The sequence below is a fragment of the Staurois parvus genome, unplaced genomic scaffold (genome assembly GCF_062004578.1).
Source record: "Staurois parvus isolate SC_StPar_1 unplaced genomic scaffold, SC_StPar_1.0 ptg000145l, whole genome shotgun sequence".
Lineage (NCBI taxonomy): Eukaryota > Metazoa > Chordata > Amphibia > Anura > Ranidae > Staurois > Staurois parvus.
The window spans coordinates 11,240,328-11,258,848 of NW_028317941.1; the positions used below are offsets into that span (position 1 = coordinate 11,240,328).

Consider the following 18,521-nt stretch of genomic DNA (forward strand, 5'->3'; position numbering starts at 1 on the left):
CTAGCCAGACCTCATTAGTCTTTCCTATCCACAGGCCTTTATATATGTGAGCTGACTGTTGCTCAGGGCTTTCTGTCTCTATGCTGTGGGAGCCTGCTGCTGTGTAAAAAGGCTGATTGCTGATAGAACACTACAACAATGAAAAAGATTCAGTTAAAAGGGCTGCCTGTTTGTTTGGTGGACCCACTGGGGGGGGGGGGGGTAACCCGTTATTCAGGAACTGATCTAACTTTTGTTAGTGGCTCATACAAGCAGATATTTTGTATGATAGTTGCTATAGATTTGCTGTACAAAGCTCTCCTGCATAGAAACTGTGTTTGTTTGCAAGGCAAACCTGCTTGGACTGTTCCTAGGTGCCCCTGTCTCATTCCTGGTCTACCACTGCCAATACTAGCTAAACATGAAAACAAGAACGTAGTTGTACAGTGAACAAGATTGAAAGAAAAAAGACACAGGTCCAAGCTCAATGTGTGTGTGTGTGTGTGTGTGTGTGTTTGTGATTCTGAGTGTTTGTGAGTCATTAAGAATTTTGATAACTCTGCATAGCAACATTAAAAAAAAGTTTTCTTTTGTTTTTTTCAATTTATCCTCATTCTAAGCTGAAACTGCATTCTAATTAACTGTTTTTAGATTAAAAAAAACAAAACAAAAAAAATTACATCATTTAAGAATAGACATCTCCATTCTCAAATATTATCTATGTGTCTTCTTTAGAGTTCTTGGACAAAACAGTTTTGATACTGTACTACAGTCCCCTTTGATAAATTTTCACATTCATCCTCACTGATGATGTCCAGGGCAGACAAAAAGAATTGGTTGGGGGTTCACGTCCATGATGCCTCTTCCACTGAATGGAACAGAACTGCATGCTATTGATGGTTATCCACAAGGAGTATGAAGTCTCTTTCCATCTCCAGTGCCCCCACAGGAGACCCTCCTAATGAATATTTTGCATGCACAGTTTAGCACCCAAATACATAGTTTTTCATTTATCTCTCTGTAAATTGAACCTCATCTGTCATGCAGCTTTCCATCCTTCTATTCTATCAAGGTCTTCTGTTGCTATATCCTGTGTTTGAATGTTGGTCCCACATTTGTTCTATGCCAATTCTTTGGTACTACTTAAGTCATTAAACTGTCTTTAAAAATTAGATATAGTGGTTTGGCTATGACAAAGCTAAGCTCTCTTGATGGGTGTAAACCATCTTGTCTAGCTGATTCAGTCCCATTAAACTTTTCTAGTCTATTTTAAATGTGGATTTCTGTCAGTTATAGAGGTACATTCCGCAGATTGGTATTAACATTACTGTTTTATCTATTAATCCTTAAATTCAAGTAAGGACAAATTTTAGTTGAAAGAGTAGTTCAATTTGTCAAATCAATATCAGAATAATTGAAATCAACCATAATAATAACATTGCCCTGTTCCTCAGCTATTTCTATTGTGAAAGGAACTGAGTCTCTTTAGGATCTATAATGCTAAAAGGGAAGGGGGGGGCTATAGTTTACCCACTTGACTAATTTACTATTTGTTTCACTCAATTAAACTCCATCTATAAAGACCTTGCAGCTGCAAAACATTCAACACCATTGCCGGTAAGGTTCAACCTCCTTCCCTAGCTGTTAAAGCTCCATACCATTGTAAGCTGCTTCTTTAGACCTGGGACCAGTGCTTCAAAATAACTTGCTCAAATCTAGCACAACAGCATTTACCCTCAAATGGTTGAACAAGGAGCATGATTTGTATTTTTAACCATGGAATACATAGTTGGTTCTAGCTTTAAGTTGATACTGTAGATACTGTTGATTTGTAGAATACTAATACAATTTATAAAATTGTTGCTGATTAGTTTCAGACACTAACCCTGGCCTTACAGCATGCTGAACCTTTGTTTTAATTATTCACCTATCGCAGTAATTCTGCACTATCCTTTCTGCACACTCTTCTCTTTCTCCTTTTTTCTCAGATCATACTTAGATGACCTAAAAGTGGTTACTCACCAAAAAGATAAAATTCAGCAATACAATTGAAACCAATAACAAATAACACATTCACAGTATTACCTTACCAGTCTGATATTATAACAGAAATGTATTTATATAAGTTTATTAGCCCTTACAAAAAGTCACAATGTCTCATTCAATTTCCAGGTGGTCCTAAAAAAAAGTAGCAGGTTGTAATTCCCTTTTGAACATGGTATGTGTTTTTTGTGTTCCTGAGACAAATATATCCAAGAATAACTTTTCTTAAGACTAATCCTGGAAACCATGCTTATATAAAGGCACAGGAAGTTTGGGTTTATGAACACTTTTAAGGTCACAGTAGCTTGTACACATTATTCACTCAGCTTAGTAGGAACCATCATGCTAACTACTGATCTAAGGACTGCATAACTTATAACTTCATAAACCCTATTTCTGTCAGCCTACTTAGCTTTAACGTAATATAGCACAGCTTTGCGGATGTGCCAGTATACTTATTAGTTATTCTGCTTTGTACTAAAGCTTTTCCTTTTAATTAAAATATTGGGAATAGAGATTAGTCAGTCAGTAAAAAGCTAAAAAGAATAAATAATCATAGAGAGAAGACCTATGCTATTACATAACGGTTTTGGGAGCCAATGATAGTAACAGGTGCCACAGTGCAAAGTTTGTAAGCTACTTCAGGTACCATTCCTAAGAGCTTACAGTGCAGTGAATGCTTCACTAAGTCTTTGTATTTTCTAAGCACTAATTACCATCAAAGTCTGTATAGCTGTTATCAAATAAGAATCTGTGAGATTGGACAGACTGAATTGCCTTGTGAGATCTTCCAAACTACACTGCACACGTTGGGACTTTTGAACTATTAGATCTGAAATGTTTTGGGTGTGTAAACAGCAATGCATAGCAATAGCTAATCGACCAACTTTCTATAACACCAAACCTTACCAATCAGGTATTATTGTTGTATGAATCAGAATGTTACAAGATACATTTGTTCTCCCTTGGGATTCTCTGTGCTCTGTAATGGATATTCTGGCTTATTAATGCATGTTGCCTTAAAGTGGTTGTAAAGGGTGAATGATTTTTTTTTACCTTCATGCATTCTGTGCATGAAGGTAAAAATCTTTCTGTGTGCTGCTTCTCCCACAGTCTTCTCTAGTACTCACTCAAGCCTCCTCTCAATCCAGCAGTGTGCACAAGAGCCTCAGCTGTCCCAGGACTCCCTCTCCTCATTGGCTGAGATGCATTGGAAGCCATTGGCTCCCACTGATGTCAATCACAGCCACTGAGCCAACGAAGAGAGAATGGGGACAGGGCTGAGCTGTTGCTCTATGTGTCTTATGGATGCATAGAGTCAGGCTTGGTAGTGATCATGCACCAGCGCCCCCATAGCAAGCTGCTTGCTATTGGGGTATTGGCTAAGGGGGAGGAACTGGTAATGCCAGCTGGGGACCCAAGAAGAAGAGGATTGCAGCTGCTCTGTGCAAAACCACTGCACAGAGCAGGTAAGTATGATTTGTTTGTGATAAAAAAAAAAAGACCTAACCTTTAATACCGCTTTAAGGCAGTCCATTCATTTTGTATGGGCTGGAAATTCTCCTCAGCCTGGAAATAACTGCAATTTATCCTTTTTCAGATCAACCTGCACACTGCAGGTTCATTGTCTTAATGTGTTGGGGTGTCATTTAAATTAATAGCACTTCAGCACATCAATACAAAGCAGCAGGGTGAACCCAGAGTTGCCATAACACCTTGTTAAACAGTGACTTGGTAGGTAAAATTACCCTCTTTAAGAGAACCTGTTTTTTGGTCTACATGGATGAAAAGCAAGGTTTGCCTTATTAAAGTAGTGCTGCATAATACTGAAGTAGTGAATTTGCCAAAAGCTGCTAGCTAGGTACTGTATATTGTCAGTCTAAGGTGGATATTAAAAATATTTCAGAGTATATTGTGCTGAAAAAATACTGTATAATGAGGAGGTGTGGAGATTCATCTAAATCACTAGAGGAAAGGCAAGAGTAAGAGGGTGGGAAGCAGACGAACAAGATGGTTCCTCATGTAACTGTGCTCATATGATTCCTAACACATACAATATGAGTGTAAAAAATCCTTTTCAAAGCATGGGTAAGCCATGTCATGTACAGTCCAGAAGAAAAAGTATTTGGTAGTGTCCCCTGCCAGTGTGTGCAATTTAACTTAAAATTTTACAGTTGCTGTATGCCATTTTACATTGCTGATCATTGTTGTTTTATGAAAGCAGAACAATACTTTATCTAATATGTTTGCTATGCAAGCCACATTAATTAGTCAGCCACCTAACATGGCTGACTATTAACACCTATATACAATATATTGCCAAAAGTATTGGGACACCCTCCAGATCATTGGATTCAGGTGTTCCAATCACCTCAATAGCCATAGGTGTATAAAATCAAGCACCCAGGCATGCAGACATTTCCACCTGTGCAATAAGTCCATCTGTGAAATTTCCTCACTACTAAATATTCCGCAGTCTACTGTTAGTGGTATTATAACAAAGCTGAAGCAACTGAGAACAACAGCAACTCAGCCACGAACTGGTAGTCCACATAAAATGACAGAGCAGGATCACCGCATGCTGAAGCGCTCAGTGTGCAGAAGTCGCCAACTGTCAGCAGAGTCAATGACTAAAGACCTAAAAACTTTGTGTGGCCTTTGGATTAGCACAAAAACAGTGTGTAGAGAGCTTCATGGAATGGGTTTCCATGGCCGAGCAGCTGCATCCAAGCTTTACATCACCAAGTGCCATGCAAAGCTTTAAATGCAGTGGTGTAAAGCATGCTGCCACTGGACTCTATAGCAGTGGAGACATGTTCGCTGGAGTGGCATCAGAGTACCAAGACATTTTGGACAATTTCATGCTCCCAAATTTGTGGAAACAGTTTGGGGATGGCCCCTTCCTGTTCCAACACCAGTGCATGAAGCAAGGTCCATAAAGACATGGGTCTTTATGGACCTTGTTTGGGGTTGAATTTGGGGTGAAGGAACTTGACTGGCCTGCACAGAGTTCTGACCTCAACCCAATAGAACACCTTTGGGATGAATTAGAGCGGAGACTGCAAGCAAGGCCAGCCTTATTGTCCTACATCAGTGCCTGACCTCACAAATGCGCTTCTGGAAGAATGGTCAAACATTCCCATAGACATACTCCTAAACCTTGTGGACAGCCCTCCCAGAAAAGTTAAAGCTGTTATAGCTGCAGAACGTGGGCCAATTCAATATTGAACCCTACAGACTAAGACTGGGATGCCATTAAAGTTAATGTTCAAGTAAAGGCAGGAGTCCCAATACTTTTGGCAATATAGTGTATGATCTGTGCTCTCAGGAAACTATTTGGGATACTTGACAACTCTAGTAGGCGTGAAAACTCTCCCATGGACTATACATGGTTACATAATCATAAGAGCTGATATATTTTGAAGGATATTAAATTAATCCTCAATATCCTATCAGTCAAAGAGTCATGAAACTACTGACCTTTTTAATTATGTTTTCATGGAAATAAACAGTGTACTAGTTCAGTGCACAGGTTTTACTTCTTTCCCCAAAAGCCTGTGCATTGCACAAGTCAATGAAAAACTACTTTATTGAGAGTATATTTTCAAAGTGGTATGCTTTGCAGCAGGGACCTTTTAACAACTTAAAAGAAATGTATATTGAGAAAAAGAAGATGCTGCTATTTTCAACCCCAACAAAAAAATGCTAGTTCTTTTGCTGTTGTCCTTTCAACTGCTGACAAGTCAAAACTCCTCTCTTGACCTGCAAGCTTGTTCCATTTTAGCTGCTCAGAAGGTATTCATGTGATTGGATCTGCTTAACAGCCAGGCAAATAGGGATACGTTCCAGGTTTGAGTTGTCTGTGGGTGCAGTGAACAGTGAGCCATTCTTTTGCACTTCTCAAACTAATGCTGCTTTTCACCATTTTAGCATCCAATTAAAAATAATGCTATTCCTGGCCTTTGAACTGTGATCAGGTGGCTTAAAATGGCCAATAATAGGGGTATTTTTAAGTTCCAACCCCAGCAGTCCCAGAGTAGATAAGGAGAGCTGACAGTGTGTGATGAGGGACAGACAGCTGTGTTCGAGACACAGTGCTTTATTATGCTACATTTTAAAGCAATAGACCTTTTCTGCTACAGTAGATTGTTACATACTGTGCTGTATATTGCTATACACAATAGTAAAATGTGCAGCATTTATAAATAACAAATCAGATAATATGCCAACTAACCATTCCCCCTGATGATGTCTGCTATGACAAAACATGTTGGGAGGGGCCACAGGAGGTGACGTAGTTACGTAGACTGGGACCTGGAAGTGGATCATTGTTTGACATGAGTGCAGGAGGATTGCCTATATGGGGATTATACGATACTACATGAATTTTATTTTGATTATGTGAATATTTTTAATCTTAATAAATTGTGAATATTTCACACCTATTACACTACGAGAGTCTTTTTATCTATTTCTGTGGATGTCCCTGAGATGTGATGTACAGGGGAGCTCTGCCGCTCAAGACAAATATATCCCAGCGTGGATGCTTTGGAAGCTTATTTCTTAACCGGTGGTCATACCATTTGGTAAGATGAATCTGCATGAACTGTGGTGGATTGGTGGAGCGCCTTTCACACTATTTTTCATTATATCTGGATTTAGAAGGACTTATAGTATTCTTTTGTGAATGGCACTAGAATTGCACTTTGTATGGTGGACTTATTTTGGAGACTTTTGTTATATTTGTATATATAATGTTGCACAAATTTGCACATTTGATATATTGTGGTATATTAACTGATTTGTTATTTATAAGCAATGACCATTTGGTATCATAACTCTTGGTGCTAGCTGCTATATTTTATGTTCAATTTATACCTGAGTGCAGATTTGTTTATATACGATTGCTATACACAAGGCTGTATTGTGCTATATTACTGTGAACTGTAATCTGGTGGGATACACATTAAGGTGTTCAACCCACTGTATTCAATGGATGGACCCAACATTCCTTTTTAGGACTACCTTTTTGCCTGTATTTTTTTGTTCTTTTATTTCATAGGTTTTTTTTACTTTATTAGAATATAAAAACAGGGTGGTGGTTAGTGTTGTAAGGTTGGGGATTTAGTGCTGTAGATTTTGTTTTGCTTTGGGGAAGTATAACTTTTTAAATATTATTTTGCTAGGGTTTTATTTTTATTTTGGGTTCATCAGTGTGAACTTGCAATGGACACAGGCAAAGCTGACCTTTGTTTTTTCGCATTTCACCACATACTTGTGCATTTCAGTGTACAGCACCAAATCACAACACAATCATGTTCCCTAGCTCCATAGCCAATAATAAAGTTAGGCAGTCCCCTGTATTTGTAATGTATGGTAGTCCTAAAGGAAGAGGGACAGGTTCAGTATGAGCAGCTAGTAGGGGGAAAGAAAGTTCTACGTCAGCAAATATAAAAGAAGCGGCTGAAAAACTTCTTGCTACATTACCAGATAGTGACAAGATCTCCTGTTATGCTCATAATGCCTCCAGTCCTCATATTGCTGAAAGTAGACAGGTCCATCTGCAGGCAGCGGTCACAGGCAACTCCATAATCATACTATTGCAGGTTTCTTGGGGTCCAAGGCTATCGTGGACACTCTTAGAAATGAGGATCCCATTGACTATTTGGTGTCCAGGCCAGAAACTCTGGCTGGAGCTTACACATTACACATTGGAGTTTCTGCCCTGCTCCTTTGCCAGTGTGCTGTATGAAAGGGCATTTGGGGCAGCAGATGGTTTTGTGACAAATTAATCTGCTTGTATTCTAACACCATGGACTGGCTCAATTTCATAAGACAAAAAACTAGTCCTGGATGATTACAAAATCCCTGCAACTGATGCTATTGACCAATTTTTTTCTTGTAATCTGACCTCCAAAAATGATACACTATTGCCAGGTCCTACCACTTCCACTGGCACCATTTACAACTCCTGCCACTTTTGCTGATATGCCACTATTACCAGGTCCTTCCACCACTGTTGTTCTGCCACTATTAGCAGCTTTTGCAACCTTTCTTTTTTTTCTATTTTGCCACACATCTAATGTTTTCTAGGCCTCAGCGTTTCTAATATATTTCTAATCTTTGCTGCAGGGTTAAAGCAGTTCTAAAGGCAATAAACCTTTTACCTAAATGCATTCCTTGCATAAAGGTAAATAATATCCCAACTGTTGTATCCACCCCCACCACCCTAAATACTTATCTCAGTCATATTACGATCCAGCGCTGAGCCCATCTTCAGCAGCACTCTCCTCTCTCTCTCTTCTCACAGGACATGGAGGCAATAGTGGAGCCATTGAATACTGCAGCTATAAATAAAATCCTGTGAGGAGGTTATTGTCTATGTGTTTGTTATACTGCATTTTTAACATGAATAAACAGGAAAAAAAATGTAACTATTTAGTCTCTGAAATAATACTTTCTAATGCTTATTTCAAGGTAGAACATGAATTGTCACTTTCTCTTATACAGCAGCCTAGTCCAGCTGCTTACATAATCTCCTGAAACTGATTTATGGCCATTGTCTCTAGCTCTTAATTAAAACTTGACTTGTCTCTCTCTTCTAAAAGCTGGCCTAATAAAGCTATGTACACACTGTGCATTGACTCTTCAATATCTCTGGCTATTTTCTGTTAAATATAAAACTCTAAATTTTATTTCTTGATAAGACCTGTCTCATCTCCCTCTCTTTAATTGTAGCATAAAAGTCACCATATATTATCTTGAAGAACGTATGATCCAGATTATAAAGCATGAAATAACCTTTGAAATTAAAAATCTGTTAAAAATGATATGAACTTTTAGTGACTGAGTTTACATTTACTTAAGCTGTCAGTTGACTGGTCTTCTTAACAGTTGTGTGCCCTCTATGATATGTTCATATTCAGTGATGATTCATAGAGGTTGATTTACTAAAAACAAATAGGTTGTTCACTATGCAGTAGAGTTTTCCCATAGTCTAGTAAATATAATAAAAATTCATTTTGCAAAGAATACCCAGTTATGTTAAAGGAAAATAAAAAAACAAAAATAGTATTTTTGCTTACAAATGGTTCAGTAGAAGTCAGCAGAGCTTCACTTCATTTACTGATCCAACGGAATATTCCCTTGCAAAATGAAAATTCCTATGCAAAATGAGCAGTCTGTTTGCCAATAGCAAATCAACCTTGTATCCAAAAACTAGAACTTTGTAAAAGGATCGACTTGTAAACTGAATACAAATAGTGAACCTGAAGTTATGGCTATGGCTTTATCTGTTTATCCTTTAGTTGTTCATTTAACACAAGTTAAATTAAATGAAGGCTCTCTGTCTGCCATGAACAGCAATATCCCTTTTTTCAACGTACAGGTATAAAACACACAAATAAATGCAGTTCTGTATTTGTCAATAAATCACCAAATGTATTTTTATGTATAAGTAACTGAATGTCCACTCTGAAAAACTGTCTTTATATGTTTGTTACCATTGTCTTTTGACTGGTATATAGCTTCATTCATATATTCTAGGCTTGCACAGCTTGTTTGTGAATGCATGGTTCAAAACTCTTTCAATTGCATACTCATGACGATTATATGACATATCTTTTCAATAGCTGAACTGTTATTGTTTGGACAATTACACTAATGACATCTGGTGGCCTCAGGCAATTACAAGAAATGCTTGTTTAGCAAAAGGTCACAATCTGATGCCTCAAGTATTTCTTTTTTATTCAAGACATTTCTAGCTACAATATAGCTGCTTGTCTTTGCTATCCTAGTAATGATAATTTAACATGTTACAAGAGTTTTTAAAATATATTTTAACCATAAACTCATTTATTATTAAAACTGTATTGTAAATTGTATTTTTTGCCCACAACCAGGGGCGGACTGACCATTTGGAAACTCGGGCACTGCCCGAGGGCCTGGGGTCAGTAGGGGGCTTTTTTGAGTCTGGGCAATAACACAGGGGGCCCATGATCCCCTATTGCCCGGGGGCCCCATGAGTTGTCAGTCCACCCCTGCCCACAACCTTTAAGAAATTAATTTGTGCACATTGGTTATTTTGAAATATTTATTACAAGGCTTTAAAATGCCATTGATACCAATACCAATACCATTGAGGCTTTTTGCATAGCGAGTGAATTTTCATTTTTTTCTGCACTTTATTTTATAACATTTTGGCTACTTAAAGGGTTACCAGCTGAATAAGGGATCTAATCAATTACTACCCTAACAAAAATGGCTAGACATACTGTTAAACTTACTATTACATTTAACATTTCTCTTTACTTTAGGGTCTGCTTGTAATAATGTTTCCTTCCTCACATACTTTGTATGTGAAGCTTTAAGTACAAAAAAGTAGTAATAAGGAAAACAAGAACCAATAGAGGGAAAAAACTATAAAAATTAACAAAATTGGCAAATATCTACAGAAAAACATTTGAAGCGAAAAAAACCCTTTATTTCTCTATGCATTTAAGGTTACGTACAAAGAATGGTCAATATTTGTAGTTAAAAGAGATTAAATGTTTCACCTGATTACATATAGAATGGGGCCATGAATAATATTTAGGGCAGTGTTGTTTATGTCACGTAGTGCTCCTAGCTCTCAGACCCAACTGTCAACTTGACAATACCTGACAACCTGAGTTATAGTCACGTTAATCACTATTAAAAAATCAGCCCCTTTGACTGTTAATCTTGGTCTGGTCATCTAAGCTTCAGTGATCTTAGACCATTGCATTCTTTAAAAACACTTTAATTGGCCTCCCCCGTTGATTTTAATTTATTTAGCATATTATTTATTAGAGGTACGTATATAGCGCTGTCAAGTTACACAGAGCTTTACATATATATATATTGTACATTCAAATCAGTCCCTAACCCTCAAGGGGCGTACACTCTAAAGTCCCTAATTTACAATCATACACATACTAGGGCCAATTTAGGCAGGAACCAATTAACCTACCAGCATGTCTTTGGAGTGTGGGAGGAAACTGGAGTACCTGGAGGAAACCCATGAAGGCACAAGAAGAATATGCAAACTCCAGGCAGGTGGTGCCATGGTTGGGATTTGAACCAACGACCCTAGTACTGCCAGGTGGAAATGCTAACCATTTAGCCACTGTGCTGCCCATATGAAATTTCACCAAAACCTCCCAATTTTTGATTAAAGCTTTTTGAAATGAAAGCTCAAACTATTGTTTATGGAAATTATTCAGCATAAACGTATTTCCTTTTACTGTCTTTTATTTGTTTCTAACTAAAATGTTATAGTTGAAGAGTGGAAGCAAACACAGAATGATTGCTGCCTCCTGTTACTTATGTATGCTGAAAACATTGAAGAGCTCTCAGCATACAGCAAGGACACTTTTACACTTGCGGTTAGGAAACAGTAAAAATAGGAGGTTCAGTCATGCATTTACTGCCCTGGATGGCCCCACCTAAGCTGCAAAGACAGCTGGATAATATTGTTCACATGCAGGGGCGGACTGACCATTTGGAAAGTTGGGCACTGCCCGAGGGCCAGGGGTCAGTAGGGGGCCCCATGAGATGCCCCTGGTACCTTTTTCATAGGCTTTTTTGAGTTTGGGCAAGGATACAGGGGCCCCATGATCCCCTATTGCCTGGGGGCCCCATGAGTTGTCAGTCCACCCCTGTTCACATGCCACATCTGCCATGCCTTGCCTTGCAGCTTCAGTAAGAATTACACTCCCTGTTGTATTTAGCAGGCTGTACATCGCTGAATTTGATCAATTCAAGAGAGTGGAACTGCACCACAACCGCAATGTAATGCACACAGTTGCAGCATGGTTGTTCAGGACTTACAGGGTTAAAACAGGCAGTGAGGGGTTGACATATTGCCTTATCACTGTCTGTCAAGCACCTTTTAAAATCGATCTACCGTATATCGCTTTTCAGAAGGGTGGAAAGATCTGCCTCAGGTGTCAACTTAGCCATGGCCTAATAGCAAAGGACAGTAGTAGTAGAAGACATTTTCATTAGCTGCCTTGTTATGATTAATATTTAGTGTGTTAAAGAGAGACATGGTCTTTAGAGGTACATTTTTACAGGTAAGCAGTAAATTATTGGTTTACAAAGTATTTGAACTAGGAAGAGGCTGCAAATTAGAGATTTATTTTCTTACAAAAGTCTTTGAACCTATTTCCTCTAAATATCAACTTTGGGAATGGTCAGAAAAGACAAACTAATATACAGTATTGTGCTAGCATGATAGAAAACCTCTGATTTTTCTTTTTTTTTTGCCAATAAACCCATTTCAGTAATACTTGTTAAATATTTTTCACAAATATAACCTTTAACCACTAATATGTATTCTGAAAGTAAAGCATAGCACATTCTATTAAAAAATGTTACATGCTCCACCCATTTTTAGAGTGGAACATATAACATGTTTCCGCTCCTGCAGCACTCCCCCAATCCCCCCACCCTGTGACAGCAGGAATCTTCTTCTTGCGCCTGCTGTCACAATTTGATGGCATCTAGTTCCCAAAGAACTGTGAGGGCACTGGTGAGTGCTCTTGTAGTCCATTGAGTTTCCTGGACTGAAATAACTGCCTGCCTGTATGGGAGGTACTGGCAGGCAGCTACACTGACAGTCTGCAGGAACCTGACAGTGCACCCATAATCTGCTGATCACAGCTGAAATACTTTACAGGCTCCTAAGGAAAAAAACAGTGAAGGCACATTTTTTTTACATGCAAAAAATTAGCATTTATTATTTATTTTTAAAGTAGAACTTTCCTTTGATGATTTGCAATAACAGTAATAATAAATTTAGAGTAACTATGTAGGAAGGAGAGAGTGGAGTCACTTTGAGAACTTATGTCATGAGGTGTTGTCCTTCTGTATTTTCAATTCATTTCGTGGAATACTCCTCAAATACAGGTCAGCAGAATCTCATTTTTTTAATTGAGCAGTACACCTTAAAATTCAGAGGCAGGGTTTGACCTGCATTGCACCACATTTCTTATTGAAGTGCATTTGAACTACAGGCAAATCAGGTCAAACACAGGTTTTTTGTATCAAACCCTGCACTTGCTGGATCAAAAGGAGAATATTAACATGCAATAAATCATATTTACCTAAATTAAAAACATATTTTTAAGTCTTGACTATAATAAATAAAAAATATGAAAAAATAATAAGAACAAAACCACTATACATTCTTTTAGAACTTAGTTCTTTTTAGTGCAAAATAAAATAGCAGGAATATAACCAGAAAAATCACATCACAGTATTTTATTAAAGACAATTTTTTTTTGGTCTTAAATTTTTTCAGTTTCTTACAAAAAAAAGAAGCACTATTGTTTAGGAGTCCAATTATCAGGTATATAAAAAAAACAAAAGCTATTTTTATGAACAAATGGCCCAGTCCTTAGCTCATTAAACTGTCAAAGGTTTGCTGTTGCCAATGATAGGAAATGATCAATGTTAGCAGAAGGTACATTCCCTTCCATTGATCCCACCACCAATTTCTTGATAGTGACAGACATGGTTTTAAGCTCATTATTTTAACATACCTTAACATCTGTTGGTTTTCAGTCATATGGAATGTCCTGTCCACTAGCATGTGTAAACCAGAATATCTTTTGCCCAATTAATTATTTATATGATCTGAACACATATAGATCAAGTGTACAGTAGTGAATGAAAAACAGGGTGAAGTAATTATGTACAAGTGTATTAGCACTGCTGAGACATTTAAATTATATGTGCAATGATTACTCAGTTCTACACATTAAGCTTTACTGCTGGATAATCTGTCAAGGTTCATAGTTTATGAGGGTCTACATTAATGCAAGGGAGATACACTATAATGCCAAAAATATTAGGACACCCCTCCAAATCATTGGATTCAGGTGTTCCAATCACCTCCAGGGCCACAGGTGTATACAATCAAGCTCCTAGGCATGCAGACTGCTTCTACAAATGTTGAAAACATTGAAAGAATAGGTCGCTGTCAGGATCTCAGTGAATTCAAGCGTGGTACAGTGATAGGTTGCCACCTGCGCAATAAGTCCATCCATTAAATTTCCTTACTACAAAATATTTACGGTCAATTGTAAGTGGTATTATAACAAAGTGGAAGCAACTGGGAACAACAGCAATTCAGCCACGAAGTGGTAAGCCAGGCAAAATGGCAGAGCGGGGTCAGCGCATGCTGAAGCGCACAGTTTACAGAAGTCGTCAACTGTCTGCAGAGTCAATAGCTAAAGACTTCCAAACTTTGCATGGCCTTGATGGAATGGGTTTCCATGGCCGAGTAGCTGCATCCAAGCCTTACATCACCAAGTGCTATTTTTAATGCTAATAAAAACTCACTCATGAGTGAGCAATTTACTTTGAATCATATCCACAATCAGTGTTATGTAATACTCCCACTGTGACACTCTAAGCCTACTGTCTTTCAGAAAGGAAACACAGCATTCTGCCCACTGGCATGGTGATGTCAACCCTGCATGTTGTGCCCTGAACAGACTTCCTCAGAAGCTAAAGGCCAATTGACACCAAGCAAAGGTTAACAAGACCTGTTTTTATGACAGTTAGTCTATGGGGGTTATTTATTAAGACTGGAGGGTGCAAAATCTGGTGCATCTCTGCATAGAAACCTATCAGCTTCCACGTTTCACTGTCAAAGCTTAACTGAACAAGCTTAAGTTAAAAGCTAATTGGCTACCACGCACAGCTGCACCAAATTCTGAGTGCTCCAGTTTTAGTAAATCTCCCCCTTTGTGTGCATTAGTCAATGACAGTGCTTCTATTATCACTATGCTATAACTCAGTTTGGTGTCATAAGTAATTACATTTTATTGTTGAATACAAATCTGAAGAGTGGAGTGAATTGTTTATTTTCACTTTTGATTTTTAATAGATGAAAAAAAAAAGTGATGGTAGTTCATTCCCACTTAGCCTCAGCATCTCTTTAACCAGTCTATTGTGCCTGGGTGGGGAGGTCTGTATGATCCCATGGAAACATAGAAGAGTGACGGTATTTTTTGTTTGCTTTTCTGGTTTTTCATTTCATTAGCTTTTTTTTAACATAGAGTATAGATCTATGTTTGTCCCAAGCGTGTTTGTAACCGTTTACTATTGACTTGCTCACTACCTCTGCTGGAAGTTTATTCCAAGCGTCAACTATCCTTTCAGTAAAATAATAAAGTAAGATTAGTTTTGACCTTTCCTTCAATTAGTTTGAGGTCATGTCCCCGTGTTCTTGATTTTGGTTTCATATTGAAAATACTGCCCTCCTGTACCTTATTCACCGCCTTGATGTATTGTAAGGTTTCAGTCATGTCTCCCCTTTCCCTTCTTTCCTCCAGACTGTTCATTTAACATTCTTGAAGCCACTCTTGATATGTTTTATCCCTCAGATCTTTCACCATTTTTGTAACACAACTCTGGACTACTTTTATCTTATCAATATCTTTTTGTAAGTAAGGTCTCCGGAACTGGACATAGTATTCTAAATGTGGTCTCACTAAAGATATGTATAGGGGAATCAGGACCTCCTTCCTCCTGTTGGTGATCCCTCTAGTGATGCATCCTAGAATTCTATTCACTTTCCCTACTGTCTGGTCACACTGTTTGCTCATTTTGCAATCATCTGAAAAAAGTACTCCCAATTAATTTTCCTCTGTAGTGCTGGCCAACACTGCACCCCCAATTTTGTACGCTCTCAAGGGATTAGTTTTTCCTAGGTGCATTATTTTACATTTAGAAACATTTAACTGCAGTTTCCACTTCTTTGACCAATCTTCCAGCAATGCCAAATCATGTTCCATGTTACAGACACCTGCAGGGATATCAATCCTATTACACACCTTTTTATCATTAGCAAAAATACATACCTTGCCCAACAACCCTTTAGTTATATCACTTGCATATAGATTAAATAGAACAGGACCTAGTGCAGAGCCATGGGGGCCCACTAGTGACTGGTCTCTGCTCTGAATGAACCCCAATTACAATCACAGTCTGGTATCTATCCTTTAGCCAACTGCATATCCACTGAATGACCCAAGGGCTGAGTCCTAGCTTCTACAACTTTTGTAGTAGACCATTATGTGGAACTGTATCAAATGCCTTGCTGAAATCAAGATATGCTATGTCCACAGCACCACCCAGGGCCAAAACATTGGTTTCAATTAAATTAGCCATGATTGACATGATCTGCCCTCAGTAAAGCCATGTGCCCACTGTGGCTGCATCCGATCAGGATCTGGACCCACTGGCTATAGATTGGTAGCTGTCATTGAAAGCTTTGCCACTGTGTTGGGAGTGCACAGTTAATATGTTTTCAGTACAGAAACCTCTGACAACCATTGACACTTAAGTGCTGCATGTGGATGTTAAAGCCCATTTTTTTGCTGCCATGCATATGCGCTACATGGGTGGCACAACATTATCTGCAGCTTCAGTTATACTCAATAATCTAAAATGATACAAAACATGTAGATGCAGATCACCATTCCTTAGATGTCCTTGGCCATGGCTGTCAAATAGGCTGCAATTCAAACATGTCTGCTTTTGTTCATCTCCATTGCATTGAGGATTGATGGGTCTAGTAGTCTGCAGTTGAACCGCAAGGATCTTTGTGCTTTGCTTTTAGCTTACACTAAGTAACAAGGATACTATGTTTCTGGCAAGATCAAAAGGTATTTCCTCTACATGCTGAAAATGGTCTTAGCTTGAAAATTTAAAACTAATGCAGCAACCACATGAAAGGATTGGTAAGCTGCAATAAATTACATTTTTGTTTGTAGGTTTAGATGTGTTTTTATAATTATTTTGATCTTAATCTTAGAAAACTAATGTAGATTGCGATTTCCTAAAATGTTTTCATAAAAAAAACATAAATAGAAAGAGTACTTTTAAGGGAGTTTTAACTACATACTGTAATACAAGCTTAATATGCAGTGACTTCAAGCAGCAAATTGGAAATTAGCTGTCATTTACTAGAAAAAATAAACTAGGGCTTTCTGTCTGGCTGACATGGGTCACTGCACATAATTAAAGGTTGCACTCTTATTATATATAGCTTATTAGGGTACTAAAACACTATCTTCCTTATTCAATAAAAGCTGCAAAACACAGGTAGTGGTCTTAAAGCTAATCTCCAGGCACATGTAAAATAACACCAGTTATATAAAATGTCTTTTGAAATGCAGCTAGTGTAGGTACCTGAATTTAGCTTGGTATTGACCCCTAGTAATACGCTAAACATTAGAACTAGAAGAGGTAGAGAAAGTGCTCGGGGGCAATCATGTGTGCTTCATGCACATGGACTGACAACTGAACTGTTCATAGGAGGACAGAGCAAAGAGATAAGTTAAAGTGTGTTGTTTCATTGTCCAATCACAGGCTGAGTGCAAAGAGGTAACTAGGTCATAATGCTCTAAGTGCAGTAGAAAAAAATTGTGGACATTATCCAAAGTGTACTGCCATGCATGGCTGTAGAATTCTTTGGACTGGAAAGATAAAAATACAAATCCTTTGGAAGGTAAATTAATTGTGCCTATAGTTCAGCTTTACATTAACAAATAGCAACCTATAGTTTGTTCTGGTTAGTTTAAATAGTCTATACAGTCTTCTTAACCTACAATTAGCTCTTTGCTCCTCGATTTTAAATAAGGTCATTTTTGCTTTCGATGGCAATTTATTAATTAATCAATTTAAAGTGTAAATCCAGACAGATTTTGCTCTGCTGCAGTTAAATGACATTTAGAGGTATTGTCCCTCCCCAAGCCTGTGACTGGATAGAGAAGTAGCAGACTGTTGATCTTATATCTAATGTCACTTGACTCTCTCATCCTATTGGCATGCTCCTTGTTAGTTAATGAGCACTGCAGCACAAGTGACTGGCCACTGTTCAGCTTCCTAATCTCTCTGTACGGGCACTTAAAGAGGCTGATACCAAGTCCCAGTTAGTTACTTATACTGCTTGAACTTAAAAAAAAAGAAAACCTAATACTATACTATTGAACGATGAGCTGAATTCATTTATGTTTTTTTTTCTGTTCTTAGGTCTACTTGGAGTTTAGCTTTAGCCAGGCTAAGGAAACATGTGTTTACTTGAACACTCCAAAAGAAAATATACAGTTTTCCACCAAACCAACTTGGGTGATTGATGAGAACACCAGATATTTAAGTTAGGAAACTATTATTTTAGTGAATGACTCACTTGAAGGTATTTTAGACAATACATGGACCAACAAACAACATTTTATAACATAAAATCTATTAACAACACACAAGTATATTATTATATTTACATAGTAAAGTGCTTATGAAATACTTTCACTTGTCTCAAGGAGATTGCTGTCCAAAACTGATGCATCGTGAAGAGTATCTATAGATGAAATGTCTCACTTAGATTGTAAATACAGTGTATTTCACTTCTGAACCCCAACAAATTCAACAGACAAATCTTTATGACATGTGCAAGGAGTTGAGGT

General features: G+C 37.9%; 1 protein-coding gene across 1 annotated transcript in view; it reads right to left on the bottom strand.

Moving 5' to 3' along the window:
* The window catches only part of IL1RAPL1 (interleukin 1 receptor accessory protein like 1), a 1,773,934-nt gene that overhangs the window by 428,333 nt on the left and 1,327,080 nt on the right, over nucleotides 1-18,521 (bottom strand). The gene's annotated exons all lie outside the window — the stretch shown is intronic.